General features: G+C 46.4%; 1 protein-coding gene across 8 annotated transcripts in view; it reads right to left on the bottom strand.

Annotated features, from left to right (window-relative positions):
- The window catches only part of IP6K1 (inositol hexakisphosphate kinase 1), a 96,824-nt gene that overhangs the window by 35,061 nt on the left and 47,284 nt on the right, over positions 1–14,479 (bottom strand). The window lies entirely within an intron of this gene.

The following is a 14,479-nucleotide window of genomic DNA, read 5'->3' as shown; positions in this document are numbered from 1 at the left end:
TACCAACAGCAAGCATTAAGAACAGCACAGACACACCAAAAAGTCCTCTGGAATATAAATCCCGCCACTACATTTTTAGGATCTAGTTGACTAAACTGGTAAATTCTAGTTTGTCTTCTCCCACTTCCCCTTCCTAACATCTAGTGCTTCCCCTTCACCTCACATGAAATATGGTCCAACATCTTTCCAACTGTCTGCACTGATCCCCTCTGAAGCTGTTCACTGGCTTCTTGCTTCATTATTAGACACTACATTTGAGCTTCTTGCTGTTGCATCAAGGTATTCCACAATCACAGCTCTCTCTCTACTTCCTTACTTCACCCTCCACTTTGCTACATCAGCAGTGTCAGCTTCCACATTCTACTACTCCTTCTCCCTCAGCCATTCCCACATATTCATACCTGAGCCATTGTTGTTAATGTGAAGTCACATTAAAAATCAAAGATGGTCAAAATTAAGCTTCTTAGATTACACCCCCAACCTTCCTTCTTTTCTGTCAAAATGGATACTTTCACTGCCCTATGTCATTCAGGCCTGCAACTGAGGCAATTGCTACACAATCTCTTTAGAGCAGGGGTGGGCAATATATGGCCCTTGGGCCATATACGGCCCACCAGGCACTTTCATCCAGCCCACAGCATTCACCAATGAACTGTGCCCTGCCCAGCCCTTCAACTCACAAGGGTGGGAGCAAGTCACCCATGCATATGCACACTTTGCAACATACCCTATTGTGCCTCGCTCCCACCCTCATGGGCAGAAGGGCCCAGCCCTGCCAGCAGCAGCTTCTGGTCAGGGCTGCTGCTCCCCCATGGGAACCTGCTTGCTTTCCAGGTGTCCAGCTTGATCTGGCCAGCAGGCAGGGAAGACCGTGGTGGTGGTGGCAGGGGCAGAGCCGGCAGAGCTGCGGCTGGGTGGGAGCGCAGAGGGCAGCTTAGAGCCCACACCTAGAGGGGCAGCAGAAGCTCAGAGCTTGGCTTGGCAGGGTATGGGTGCGAAGGAGGTTGGAAGGTGTGGGGACCTCCCACACACTCCCCAACATGGTGCGCAGCCCCCACTGCTGGCAGCAGCAGCAGCAGGCACGGGCTCTCAGGTGCTCATGCCAGGCACAGGTGCTGGCACCCAGCAGGGTATGGCTCCAACCAGCACCACGGACAGTGGGGTGAGGAGTGCAGCCACCTCTATTGCACACCACGTGCCTGTAACTCCCAAAACTCGCACTGTGGAAAGCCCCACACTGGAGCCAGCTACCTTCACTGCCCCTTGCTGCACAGGTCCCCAGAGTCCGCTAGGAATGGAAGGAGTCCCCATCCCCTGTTTCCCCGCAGAGTCCAACATGGGACTTCCCCCAGTATGTGTGTGGGAGCTGCAGGCACGCAGCGTGGAGCCCCTGTGATAGAGGCGGCCAGGCAGGGTGTGTTCCCCACCCCCCACTCTCACATGCAGCGCTGGTCAGAGCCACACCCTTTTGGGCACTAGCACTGGTGCCGGGCATCAGTGCCCTGAGCCCCTGCTCCCCTCCTCTCCCCCCCGCCCCCCCACTGCCAGCAGCAGGGGCTGCATGCCATGTGGGGGAGTTTGCAAGGGGGCCCCACAACCCCCATCCTCCCTCACACCCATACCCCACCCTCTGGAACCAGCATGTGCCAGAAGGGGGATCCATGGGTCCCTCACATGCCGGATCCAGTGCCGCCAACTCTAGCCAGTTCAGGATTGTGTTGCAGTGGTGCCTACTCCAGAACCCATGCTGCAGGTGTTATCTGCCCCAGACCAGCTGGAACAAGCACCACACATGACTTGCATCCTCGACCAGCCAGAGCAGGAACTGTGGGCACTGGTTCCAGTATGTGTGGGGAAACAGGAGGGGCCAGGGAAGACTCCAGGCCCAGTCCAGTTTGCAGGGTCAGCCCCACGCCATTCATCCAGCCTATAGACTATCATAAGAACTACATTTACTGGGTCAGATAATACTGTATCCTGTGTTACACAGTGGTTGAAACTGGATGCTGAAAGAGGGAGTTAACAGAATATAACCAGAGTATTTCACCAGTTCCTCTCCAACTTGCAACCTTGAGCATTTAAAACCTAGGAAGTTCCGATTCAGAGGCTGTATCCCTAGCTCCAACGCTCAACAGCTACTAAGGCACCTTTCCTCCAAGAATCTGTCCAGTCTCTTTTTGAATATGGTTACATTGTCAGCTTCTACATCATCATGTGGCAATGAGTTCTACGCTTCCATTATACGCTGTGTGAAAAAACTTTCTTCTGTTAGCTTTAAACTGACTACCTACTTGTTTCATGTTGTGATCCCTAGTTCTTGTATTGAGAAAGACTGTAAATAATAAATTCCTGTACAATGTCCCCCCTCAAGCATCTCTTTCTAAAACTGAATAGACCCAGGCTCTTTAGTCTCTCCTCATGTAGAAGCCCTTCCAAACCACTAATCATCCTTGTTGCCCTTCTTTGTACCTTCTCTAATCCTTCTATATCCTTTTTGAGGTGTGGATACCAAAACTAGGCACAAGTATTCAAGATATAGATGCACCATGGGTTTACAAAGGGACATAATGACCCTTTCTGTTTTGTTCACAATTTCCTACCTAACAATCCCTAATATTTTATTTGTCTTTTTGACAGTCCGCCTTGGTCTTTAAAAATGTGAATAATTGTGTGTCATCCAGAAATGTGGCCACCCTTCTACTCTCCCCTTTTTCCAGATAATTTATGACTATGTTAAGCAGCACCAATTCCAAAACAGATCCCAGGGTGACCCATCTTTCCATCCCAAACACTGACAATTTATATTCACTCTTTGTTTTCTATCCTTAAGCCAATTTCTAATTCCTGAGTGGACCTTCCCTGTAATTCCATGACTACCTAATTTCATTACAAGCTTTTGATGGGAGACCTTGTCAAAGGTTTTTGGAAGCCTAGACACACTATATCAACTGGATCGCCCTAATATTCCTGCTTACTGACATCCTCAAAGAACTCTAGTAGGTTTGTGAGGCACAATTTCCTTTTGACAAAACCATGCTGATTTCTCCCCAGAAAGTCACGTTCATCCATGTGCTGAACAATACTTTTATTATTTTTTCCACCAGTTTTCCAGGAACGGAAGTTAGACTCAATGGCCTACAGTTCTTTGGGTCCCCTCTAGAGCCCCTTTTAAATACTGGAGTCACATTAGCAACCTTCCAGTCCTTTGGTTTTCAGTGATAAGCTGTATGTTACAGTTTGAAGTTCAGCAATTTCCAATCTGAGGTCCTTCTGGAGCCTAAAACAAATGCCATCAGATCCTAGTGATTTGCTACTGTTCAGTTAATCAATTTCTTTCTACAACCTCATCTACTGAAACCTCAATTTGGGTCAGCTCCACAGACTTGTTCCAAGAGAGGATGGATCTGGTGAGAGAATCTCTCTAACATCTTCCATGGTGAAAACAGATGCAAAGAATACATTTAGTTTCTCAGCAATGGCCCTGTCATCCTTTTGTGCTCCTTTTACATTGTAATCATCCAAAGGCCCAAAGGGCAAGATAAATCTGACGTCCCTATTTCAGGCAGTTTTAGTGCCCAATGGGCACTCAAGAGATCTGGATTTGATTCCCAGTTCTTATACTCTATTTCTGAGACCTAGAGCTATGTCACCTCAATTTCTCTAAAACAGGGACAAAGACAACTTCCTCACTGGGAGATTATGAGGATAACAGTCCTTTATGGACAAAGACTGTGGAGACTGAAGTCACATCAGTAACTAAGCAGGTCAAAGCCCACATAGTGCTGTTCCTACAAAAGGTTTTTTTACTACTGTGCCACCAGCTCCTAAGCCCTCAAGATAATATTTTTACCGGATAAAATGTTGTATCTGTATCTACTCAGTAACTCTTTTTGGTAATTTTAGGTGCTAACCAGGCCCTGATCTATTTCCAGCGGCCTAGCAGCCAGTCCAGGGAAAACTATGTATAGAACAACAGTACAATTATGTTTGTCTTGAACTAAGAATCAAACAAAAAGGAGACTAAACATCACAGGCTGCAGAATAACACATTCAAGAGCTATCCTAAACATTCACATGCAGGTGCCATGACCACAAAGAAAATGAACACTGGAAATAAAACATTCAGAATTAACACACTAGATGGGGTAAGGGGACATTTGGCTAAGACTGCTGCTCTGAGAAAACAAAGCAGTAGCTGTAGCCCATTGCAAGTACAGCCAGAAAAAAAAACACATTCATACTAAATAATTTATTCAATAGACTGAACTCTTCTCAGACAGTAAGTTTTCTGCAAAGCCTTTTTCCTAAGGGCTTTTTTATTCATTATTCACAGTTGCTCAGGCACACTTCTTTGACATGTGATTAACAAACACTATGTAAAAGATTACTACACAAATACTACACAGAAAATAAAGTTAAGAGCAGCCTTAACCCACTACAAAACTAACAGGGCTGTTACAGGTTACTTTTAAACCATTCTAAATCTGTGGCATGCTAGAAGTTAGAACAGTTTCAGAGCAGTTGCAGCTTAAGGTTTAATGCCATCTCTGACCTGCACAATTTTGACTTGCCACTAGAGGGCCTGGTGAGCAGGGGAATGGCTAGGAGCCAGGACTCTCTATACCTCCTCTGAGACTGGAGCCCTGGGGGTGAAGCACAGAAAGAGGATGGATTTCAGGGAAGCATGCCTCCACAGGCTCCAAGCTCTCACCACACTTGCTCTTGACAGCCTTTTGTCCCCTCCCCCCACAGGCATGTAGGAGGCCAAAGACAGAAACTACACCCCTCCTCCCCCCGCAATTCTCCAGGCTAATGGAAAGCCACCCAGATGAGGGGTCAAAGGGGAGAGCCCAGGGGCCTACACTGGGTCTCCTGGGGTCCTTGGGGCCAGCAGCATAATGCCATGTAGGCTGGGGTCATACCCACTGGGGGCAGGTGAGGATGTTTGCTTGGGACTGGTACTACCCCTTGGGTAGTAGAGCTTTGGAGGATGGAAAGTTTGTCAATGGCAGAGGGTCTGGTAGCCATGCAGCTGGGGATGAAAATTTGTTGCTTAATCTCTGTGAAGCAGACTAACAATACCCTAGCTCAAACTAGGCAGAACAACTCAACAACAACCCTCAAAGTGGTGTATCTAAGATGCTTAGAGGGCACTTAGCACAGTTTAACACCCTATAAAAGCTCCCGTTTTAATTGCATTTAGTATGGTTTAAAGGTAACCTGTAACATCACCCCAATACTGGATACTTGAACCCTTAGGGTGCCTGTACACATCATGGATTTTAATCCTCATTAAATTAAATATTAAATTAAATTAAATAGGTTTATAAAATTTAAACTTATTTTGGAGCATCACACCTGTGTTTACACGCGCCAGGTTTTCAAACGAATTAAGCCAGGTCCCTGGCCAATGCCACAGGAGAGCGGGACGGTCCAGCACTGCCCCCCCCGGTCTGGGGGCCCCCCACTGACCCCATGCCCTACCATGCAGTTGTGGAAGCATGGAGATGAAAAACCACACAAGAAAGAAAAAAAAAGCAGAAGCAAAATGAAAGCGAAAGCAATTCAAAGGGGTGAAGTACAAAAAAGTAGCAGTGCCATCTCATAAAGAAAGAGGGTCATTACACATCTTTGAGTGCCTTTGTGTTTGCACACAACGAATCCATGGACGCAATGCTTTAATTCCCGGCAAGCCAAACTAAACTACATCAAGGAGTTTTAGTTTAATGCACAAGAAAGACTTTTAAAGTGTTGGGAAATTCTGCTCGTGCAAACAGACACGCAGTTGCAAAGCATGAAAGGGCAAAAATCATAGCAGGTATATGAGCCCTTAAGGATTACTTATACTGTCTCATACTAAACAACTGGGGCATCACATCAGCTATTTTAGCTTACTGCTGTTAAAATTCATAGTATTTGCTCTGTGCATAATGTAATCTATTACTGAGAACATATTTGAGAGAGACCAGTTCACACAAGCAAATTCTTTGATTACTGTCCAGAGCAGTTGTGTTTGTTCCTATTATATAGCAAATAGGGGCATGATAACGACAGAAGGGTACACATTTAGGAAGACATGCTGCCACCCACACTGCACTGTACTGGACTTATAGAAAAAGGTCAAAGAATCCAGCTGTCAAGGATTATATAACCACATACAGATCAGCAACTTTCCATTAACTTCTCCCTGCCTCTGACAGTGAACTAAAAAGATTTCCATTAAAATGGTGTACTAAGAGGAAGCTGACTCTCCAAATTTTGAGTTTAGACTCCCATCTACCAACATCTGATTTAAATCATATATCACCGTTGTGTCTCATAGTCAAAACAGTGATTTTCAACTGGAGTGGCATGGCTGTGGAACCTTGGGGTGCCTTAAGATCCTTTCAAGGAGGCCACAGGATTCCATGCAACGTTAGCATTGTTAGGTGTGCAAACATGATTTGCAAGATAAACCCAGAGATTTCAAACAGGAATCCACCTAACAGTGTCTTGCACATAACGCTTCTATTGATGCATCCCAAAATAGCATTTGCCTTTTGCGTAGCTGTATCACAGTGAAGACACACATTGAGTCTGCAATCTACCAAGACTCCCAGATCCTTCTCCATAGTGCAGACATCCAGCCAGGTGTCATGCATTTTGTATATGTATCTTTGACTATTTCTTCCAAGGTGTAGCACCTTGCACTTGTTAACACTGTACTTCATTCTGTTAACTTCAGCCCAGCTTTCCAATCTGTTGAAATCCTCCTGAATTAATGCTCCCATCTTCCAATGTGGCCACAATCCTTCCCAATTTTGTGTAATACAAATTTAATACAAACTAGGCTCAACGGGGGTCGGGGAACTGGTGGTCGAAGAGAGCCCAGGGTTGGTAAACCACAAACAAGATGCCAGAGCCCACCAGGTAAGTATTAAGGGGTTGGTAAGCCATAAACAAGGCACCAGACCACACCAGGTAAGTAATAAAGGGAACACACGCCATCAAGGCACAGGGGCACCAAGAGCCCCCTTTGGGGGACTAAAATGTCTTTATACAAATGCCAGGAGTATGGGGAACAAGCAGGAGGAGCTCCCACTCTTGCTTGCTAGCACCCAGTATGACCTAGTCAGACTAACAGAGACATGGTGAATCTCTTCAGCCTTCACAAGAGACAGCTGAGGGGAGATCTTGTGGCCGCCTATAAATTTATTAGGGGAGGTCAACGGAGAATAGGGGAAGCGCTGTTTACTAAGGCGCCCCAGGGAGTGACTAGGAATAATGGGGGTAAATTAGTTGAGAGTGGATTTAGGTTAGATATTAGGAAGAAATTTTTCACAGTAAGGGTGGCCAAGATCTGGAATGGGCTTCCAAGAGAGGTGGTGCTATCACCTAGCTTGGAGGTCTTCAAGAGGAGGCTAGATAGGCACCTGGCTGGGGTCATCTGACCTCGGTCCTCTTTCCTGCCAGGGGCAGGGGTGCGGACTCGATGATCCATTGTGGTCCATTCCGACTCTACAATCTATGAATCTATGAATACAAAATTGCTCAAGAAGTCTTCTGCGCCAGCATCCAAATCATTAAATAAACATGTTGAGCAGCACTAGGCTCAGGACAAACCCCTGTGGGACTTCATTTGAAATGTCATTACCCTTTGCTTCTGGCTATTGAGACGGTTAGTTATGCACCTTAAAGTATTTTTGTCCAGCCCACATTTCTCTGATTTGTTTATGAAAAGGTCATGTGGAACCTTGTCAAAAGCCTTGCTGACATCCAGATACACTATATCCACAGCATTCCTTTCATCCACCCAAATAGTTATTTTGTCAAAGAAGATCAGGTTTGTTAGAAACAATTTGTTCTATGCTAGCTGCTTGTGATCAGCTGTTCCTCCTCCAAATGTTTGCAAATGGGCTTCCTTTGGATATGTTCCAGTAATTTTCTGGAATTGAGGTGAGGCTAACTGGTCTGAAGCTCCCTAGGTCCTCCTTTTTGCCTTCTTTAAAGAGGGGAACTACACTACACTGACCCTTTTCCAGTCCTCTGGTACTTTGCCTGTCTCCCACAACGTAATGAATATCACTCCCACAGGCTCCGAGACCACTTCTGCCAGTTTCTTCAGTACCCTGGGATGAAGTTCATCAGGCCATGCTGACCTGAATTTGTTATTTTTCTGTAGTAAAAAAACAAGTGAAAATTAAGGGCTGGTATCTTCTACGGAGTGCTTTGACTCTAACAAGGGGTGCCTCACGTTGAACAAAGAGTGCCTCAAGTCTAAAGAGGCTGCAAACCACATATTTGTATGTAGTAAAATGGACACAACGCATTTCTAAGGCCCTTAGAAGACATTACATTTGAAATCGGTTTAATACATGAATGGAGCAATAAATTGCAACATGCCACATGTTGAAACAATTTATCACCTGATAATGAGCCACAGAAATGGTGATCCAGCCTCAAAGATGTTATTTGTTAACTGCAGAATATTCTTGAAGCTCATTCACATCACATTTTAATTTGAAAGCTGGCACATTACACATAGGGTGGTAGGCTTGGCAAATCCTTCAGTATCTCAGGGTGGATTACTTTCTACCCTACCTTGCCTTCTTCCAAGGGGACTCTCTCTGACTCATGCTCAACTCTGCTGCCCCAAAGTGCCTCAGCAGATGTCATGACTCACCACCCCTCCTCCCTTTCCCCAACCATCCTTCAAGGCTGTTTCTTTAAAAAGACATTTAGCACCTTTTCCCTATGAGTACCGAAATCACAGCAGCTGCAGGCAGATTTTTGTGGAAAGACTAGGGGCCAGGCAGCCATTTTCGTGGGCTGACTGTAGCAGGGCCCCCTACATACCTCTGAAAGACCAAGAAGTCCCTAAAGTCCCATCCCTCCCCACAGATTGTCAGATGGCTCTAAACCACTGCTTGCTAATAATAAGGCATCAATTAATGGCTTCTGGGGGCTTAATCCCAATTAAGCCCATGGAAGCCATTAACTAATGCATTTTTAAGCAATCTGATCACCCATTAATGGCTTTGATGGGCTTAATTAGGGGATTAATCCCATGGAAGCCATTAATTGATGTGTTAATAAGAATTTTAAGCACTTAAGGTCTAAAATGAAATATCTTAATGAAATAAAGTGACACACACCATGTACTGCAAGTAATATCAACTATATATACTTTATTAACTAATACCAACTATATACACTTTAATAAAGAACATTATGAAAAAGGAGTTTACTGAAACTGACTGCTCATCTTGAGACGGGCAGTTCATGCTAGGTATTAAAGTCATGCATGCTGCACCCAGCCACAGTAGTTGCATACATTCTCTGTCTCTGTAGTTTGAACACTTGTCCATGCACTGAAATGGCACACACAGCATTCATCGAGTTCATTGGAATGGTGAGGCAGTGTCTTGCCAGGGCATAAAGATGTATAAACCAGTCACAGACAGAGTCCCAGAACACAGGCACAGGCATGAGCATCTGGCACTCTGATGAAGTTCACGCAACCAGTATGTTCCTCTTGTTCTTTCCCCCATCCCAGGATTGTTTTCAGAAGCTGAGGGCCACAACTTAGCAAAGACACCTGGCTGGGGTCCAAAATGTGAACAGTGTTAAGGAAACAGGTAGTCTAAACCGTGGTGGCAGTAACAGGTCATACCTTTAGTATTGGTTCAGCTTCACAGCTAATACGTGGAACGTCCTTTCTGTACTGGTTATCACAAGGACAGCTTGACAGTTCTTGCTGTCTTTGACCCAGCTTATCAAATGCATAACCTTGTTGTGTGTGTGGTGGATCACAGCCTGCCAGCCTTCAAACTTGGTCAGGAGCTCCATGAACCTGGTGGCACTGTCAGCCACAAACGTCAATCTTGAATGTCGCCTCACCCCAAGAGATAGCGAAGCTTAAGCATGCACTGTGTGACAGATGTGATTTCCAGCTCCACAGTCACAAACTGCTGGTAGTGCTGCATATGCTTGCCATAGTAACAGACCATGTTGAACCAGGAATTCCACCTTGTAAGCACAGGCTCTAGTGGCAGCATCATAGCACCATGCAAGTCCCTGCTCTGACTAGTGACAGTCTCTGTACTGAACCTTATGACCTGAACAGTGCTTGAAAGCTTTCTTGAAGAAAGACATCAAGCTATCCACCTCGGGGAAACTGCATGCACCAGATGTCATGTACTAGAGACAGAATGTGCACATTGCAGGTGACATGAACAGCATTGGGCAGCATTCCTTGGAGCTCATTGGAGAAAGCCTTGCACATGTACATGGCACTGTCAGACAGGAATGATGAGATCTCGTTAAAATCTATGCCATTGCTGATTTTACCTTCCATGATGGTTTAAGACATGGTAGATAAACTGACAGATGTGACATGAACTGGCTTATTTTGAAACACAGGCAGGTCCCACTCAGTCTAGCTCCCCGGTACAAATAAAATGTGCAGCATGTAGTTATCCTAAGGGTCAATGGCTCAGCCACAACAGAAAAGAAATGATACTCTGCCAAGGCAGCCTTTGCGAACTGTACATGCAAAGCAGTCACTGCAGGAAGATAGTCTTGGTGAAACTTGCTGTCACATGGACACTGCCGGCATTTGGCACGTTCTGGGTCAGGTAGTCCCGTAACTTCAAGTGATCAAGTTTCTCTAGCAGGATGCTGACAGCTGCAAAAGCTTCCATAAGGGAAAATGCTGCCTCTTGCCTTGCCAAGCTGCTTTCTGTTGTCCTTTAAAACAGGGAGGAGACAGTCACTTGCTTCTTGCTCTGACCTTCAGTCTTGGCAGTAGCCTTCCTCTGCAAGTGCACCTCAGATTCCAACTACCAATTTATGCTGGTTTTCCTGGACATATCCAGAGTTACATTGCAGAAGGTACAAAAGTCTGACTCCATCTATGTCCAAGGTCCCTGCAGGGTACTGTCTTACACAATCTAGAACTGAAATGTATTTGACCGTCTTAGAAGATTTCTTCTCAGTGGACATGCTGAAGAAAAATCCTTCTCAGACGGAAGCATGCTGCAGCAGTATGCCTGTGGGCATTTTAAAAGCTGGTGTCAAAATCCTCCTGCTTCCCTGGCTGGCCCCTGACTGAGCCTGCATCAGGGGGATCAGCCTCTGATTTGCTTCCTCTCCCCCACCCTTCTCTCCCTGCCTCTGCTTCAGGATGCAAGGGCTTCCCTGCCCTTTTCTCTGCTTGCAGCTTTCTTCCCCCCCCAGTGAAATTTCCAGCCGCCCCCCCGAGCTGCAGCTCCATCCTGCACCCCATCCCGCCAAGCCCCCTCCCTCACCACAGGGGGGCATCGATCTGCCATCCCCACGCCTCTTCCCTCTCCCCCATCCCCTTCCACTGCAACGGGCTTACCAGCTGCATGCAGCTCTCCACGCTGCCCTGCTCTCTTCACCCTCCCCTCCCCTGCTTTACCTTTTGTTTTTCTCATTTTTAACCTATTTACATTCTCACTGACGTCCTGCCACACTGTTAGCTTCTCTCATTCCTTGGAGTCTCAGAACAGCAGAGAATCCCTATGCTTGATGAAGGCTGACTGTGCCCGAAAGCTTGCTAAGAACTTTTTTCCAATTACTGTTGGTCTAATAAAAGCTATCACATCTAACCAAAGAATCTTGCCTACCTATGTTGCTATAGATCAACACTGCTCCAACCAAAAACTCAGCAATTTTCAAACAATGCAGGCGTACCCTGCTCTTTAGCATAGCTCCCAGATCTAATTTACTCATCGCAAGGAAGGGATTCATTTTAAATAATTACAAGCTTCAAGGACTCAAGCAGATCCATTTGGTATGGACACTCCCTTAAATACACATCATTCAAGAGAATCATGGTACAGAACCAGTGCCAGGGACCTGGCAAAACACATATGCATATAGACATAAGTCATCATGACAATGAGAAGACTCTGATCAAAGACTCTTCCAGTCCCTATCCACACTGACCAAAAAGTACAGAGAGTGTTCAAAAGAAACCCAAGTTTGAACTTTCCTGTGTTTGGGGAAAAAGAAGAGGGGAAATATATACCCTTCCCACTTATATTGCAACAAGTGGCATTAGTAGGCTCTGCCAAAGGTGTGATGGCACTTTTGGTACTTTTGAATAAGAGTACAAGACCTAGGAACACACAAACACATGAAGAATGAAACCACACATAAGCACCAATCAGAGAAAATTAGGGTTAAAAGGGACCTCAGTAGGTCATCTAGCCCAATCCTCTGTTCAAAGCAGAAGCATTCCCAAATAGATCATTCCAACCAAGGCTTTGTTAAGCGGGCCTTAAAAGCCTCCAAGGATGGAGAGTCCACCACCTCTCTAGGTAACCCGTTCCAATGTTTCACGACCCTCCTAGTGAGAAGTTTTTCCAAATATCCAATGTAAACTTCCCTTTCTGCAACTTGAGACCATTGCTCCTTGTTCTGTCACATGCCACCACGGAGAACAGTCTAGCTCAGGGGCAGGAGTCTACACATGCGGGAGTTAGGGAGCAGATTTGCACCCAGTTCCCTGCAGCCCTGCAATGGGCCCCTGCCATCACTAGAAGGAGCTCCAGGCTCCCCCTGGGTGCTAGCCCAGGTGCTGGTAGGGAGCACAGGGCGAGGAGGCAGCTGCCTCCTGGCCCCTGGGTAGTGGGGTGGGGAGAGGGGAGGGAGGGGGGAAGGGGTTGCCTGCTACCAGGACAGGGATAATGTTCCCCTGTTCCAGAAGCAGGGAGCTCCTGGCCCTGGCTCCATGATTAGGGGCAGGAGATTTGGAAAGAGCTACAGGGGAAGGGCAGGTCCCAGCCCCCTGCCCCGATCCACTGGTGGGGCAGCAATCTAGCTGCCCCACTGGCAGATCGGGACAGGGACAGGGGACCTACCCCACCCCTGCAGCTCTTTCCAAGCCCCATGCCTCAATCACTCAATCGGGGAACAGGGCTGGGATCTGCCCCTGACCAAGACAGTTCCCAGGCGTTGCCCCGCACGCTGAGCAAGGGCTGGGGAGTTTGTTCCCCACCAGCTCCATGAGTGTGAAGTAAGGAAGGGGAGGAACTAGCTGGGGAGCATGTTCTTCCCCTAGCTCTGCGCTTGAGGAGCTGGGCAGGGAACAGGCTCCCAAGCCTCTGCCAGCAGGGAGCTCCCAGCACCGGCTCTGGGACCACAAGGCCGCTGCTGAGAGATACGGGTCCCTGCAGGTGTGGAGCTGCTGCTGGGAAATAAAGGTCTCCCAGCCCCCTGATCATGATCTCGGAGCAGGGGGCTTGGAGTTCCCTGCTGAAGGGGCAGGAGGACACAGTTCCTACCCAGGCTTCTGTGATGAAGCCTGCCCCAGCAGCAGGCAGGTCCCAGGAGCAGGGAGCTGTCTCCCAACCCCTAGCAGACAGCTGATTAGGAGCAGATTTTGCTCCGGGTCAGGCATTTACATGAGCGCTACAACACTGTTAATAATCTCAAGTAAACCTTCTACTTGCATTTGCAGGTCGCAAATTTACTCAAGATTAGGGAGGTTTAATGCATAGTAAGCATGTACACGTGTAGGTGCACGTGCTTACTTTGGAATAAATTATGCTAATGTGAAGTTACGTATCTTGTATAGACACGCCCACTGATTCCTAGTTGAAGAATAGCTAGCTTTGTTTTAATCTAAACAAACCTGCTCCTGACTGACTGTCTAAAACCAAATAAACTTGGTTTAAACCAATATAGTGTGTCTGTTTCAGTTTCAAATTATTCCTTCAACTACACATGACATCCTCAGGTAGCATGTTACATGACATCAAAGGATACGAGCAGTTCAACTGGCTACCAAAGAGGGTGTATGACTTTATGGTTCCTAGAAAACAGTCCAAGGCACAGGAACTGTATCCCTTTTCCTCTAACAAAAGAAATATACCAGATCCCAAGTGTACAAAAGAATTCTACATCGGACTAAGTTCACTCTCTCCCCAGAGAACCAGGTAGATGAGACAAATTCCCATTTTCCTTGCAAGCTAGCAAGCTGAGGGGAAAGTCTCAGAAAGAAGAAAAGACAACTAGTTGCTGACATATTGCATAAGTCCCTGTCCACAGGTTGCACAGGCTGTTGGGGTATTCCACTTACAGCTGAAGAACAGGAATATACACAGCAGGCTCTCTTCTCTGCACAGGACACCACTTTGGTTTGCAGGGACATTTTCACTGACTGATTATTACTATGCAAGCCGTATTCTTCAAACAGTTTGAGGGATCCTGGTGTCATTGCCACTGGTCACCAGGGTGCAAACACACAGAAGTGGATATTCAGTTTCTGCCCACGGCAATTCTTCCTCTTTCAGTCATTTCAAAAAAGAATATCCCACTTCTCTGGACAGAAGAAATTGAATACCAATTTATAACAAATACTCCTATAAGCAGTATTCTTACAGATCTGAGTGAAATAATTCTGAAGTTCCCCCAAAACTGACTATGGATTTGCCAATCCAGTCAGCAGAGACACCTGCCATCTTTAAAA

Source organism: Alligator sinensis, unplaced genomic scaffold (assembly GCF_000455745.1).
Source record: "Alligator sinensis unplaced genomic scaffold, ASM45574v1 scaffold467_2, whole genome shotgun sequence".
Classification (NCBI taxonomy): domain Eukaryota; kingdom Metazoa; phylum Chordata; order Crocodylia; family Alligatoridae; genus Alligator; species Alligator sinensis.
Note: the sequence above shows the minus strand (reverse complement) of the source record. Positions and strands in the feature narration are given on the sequence as shown.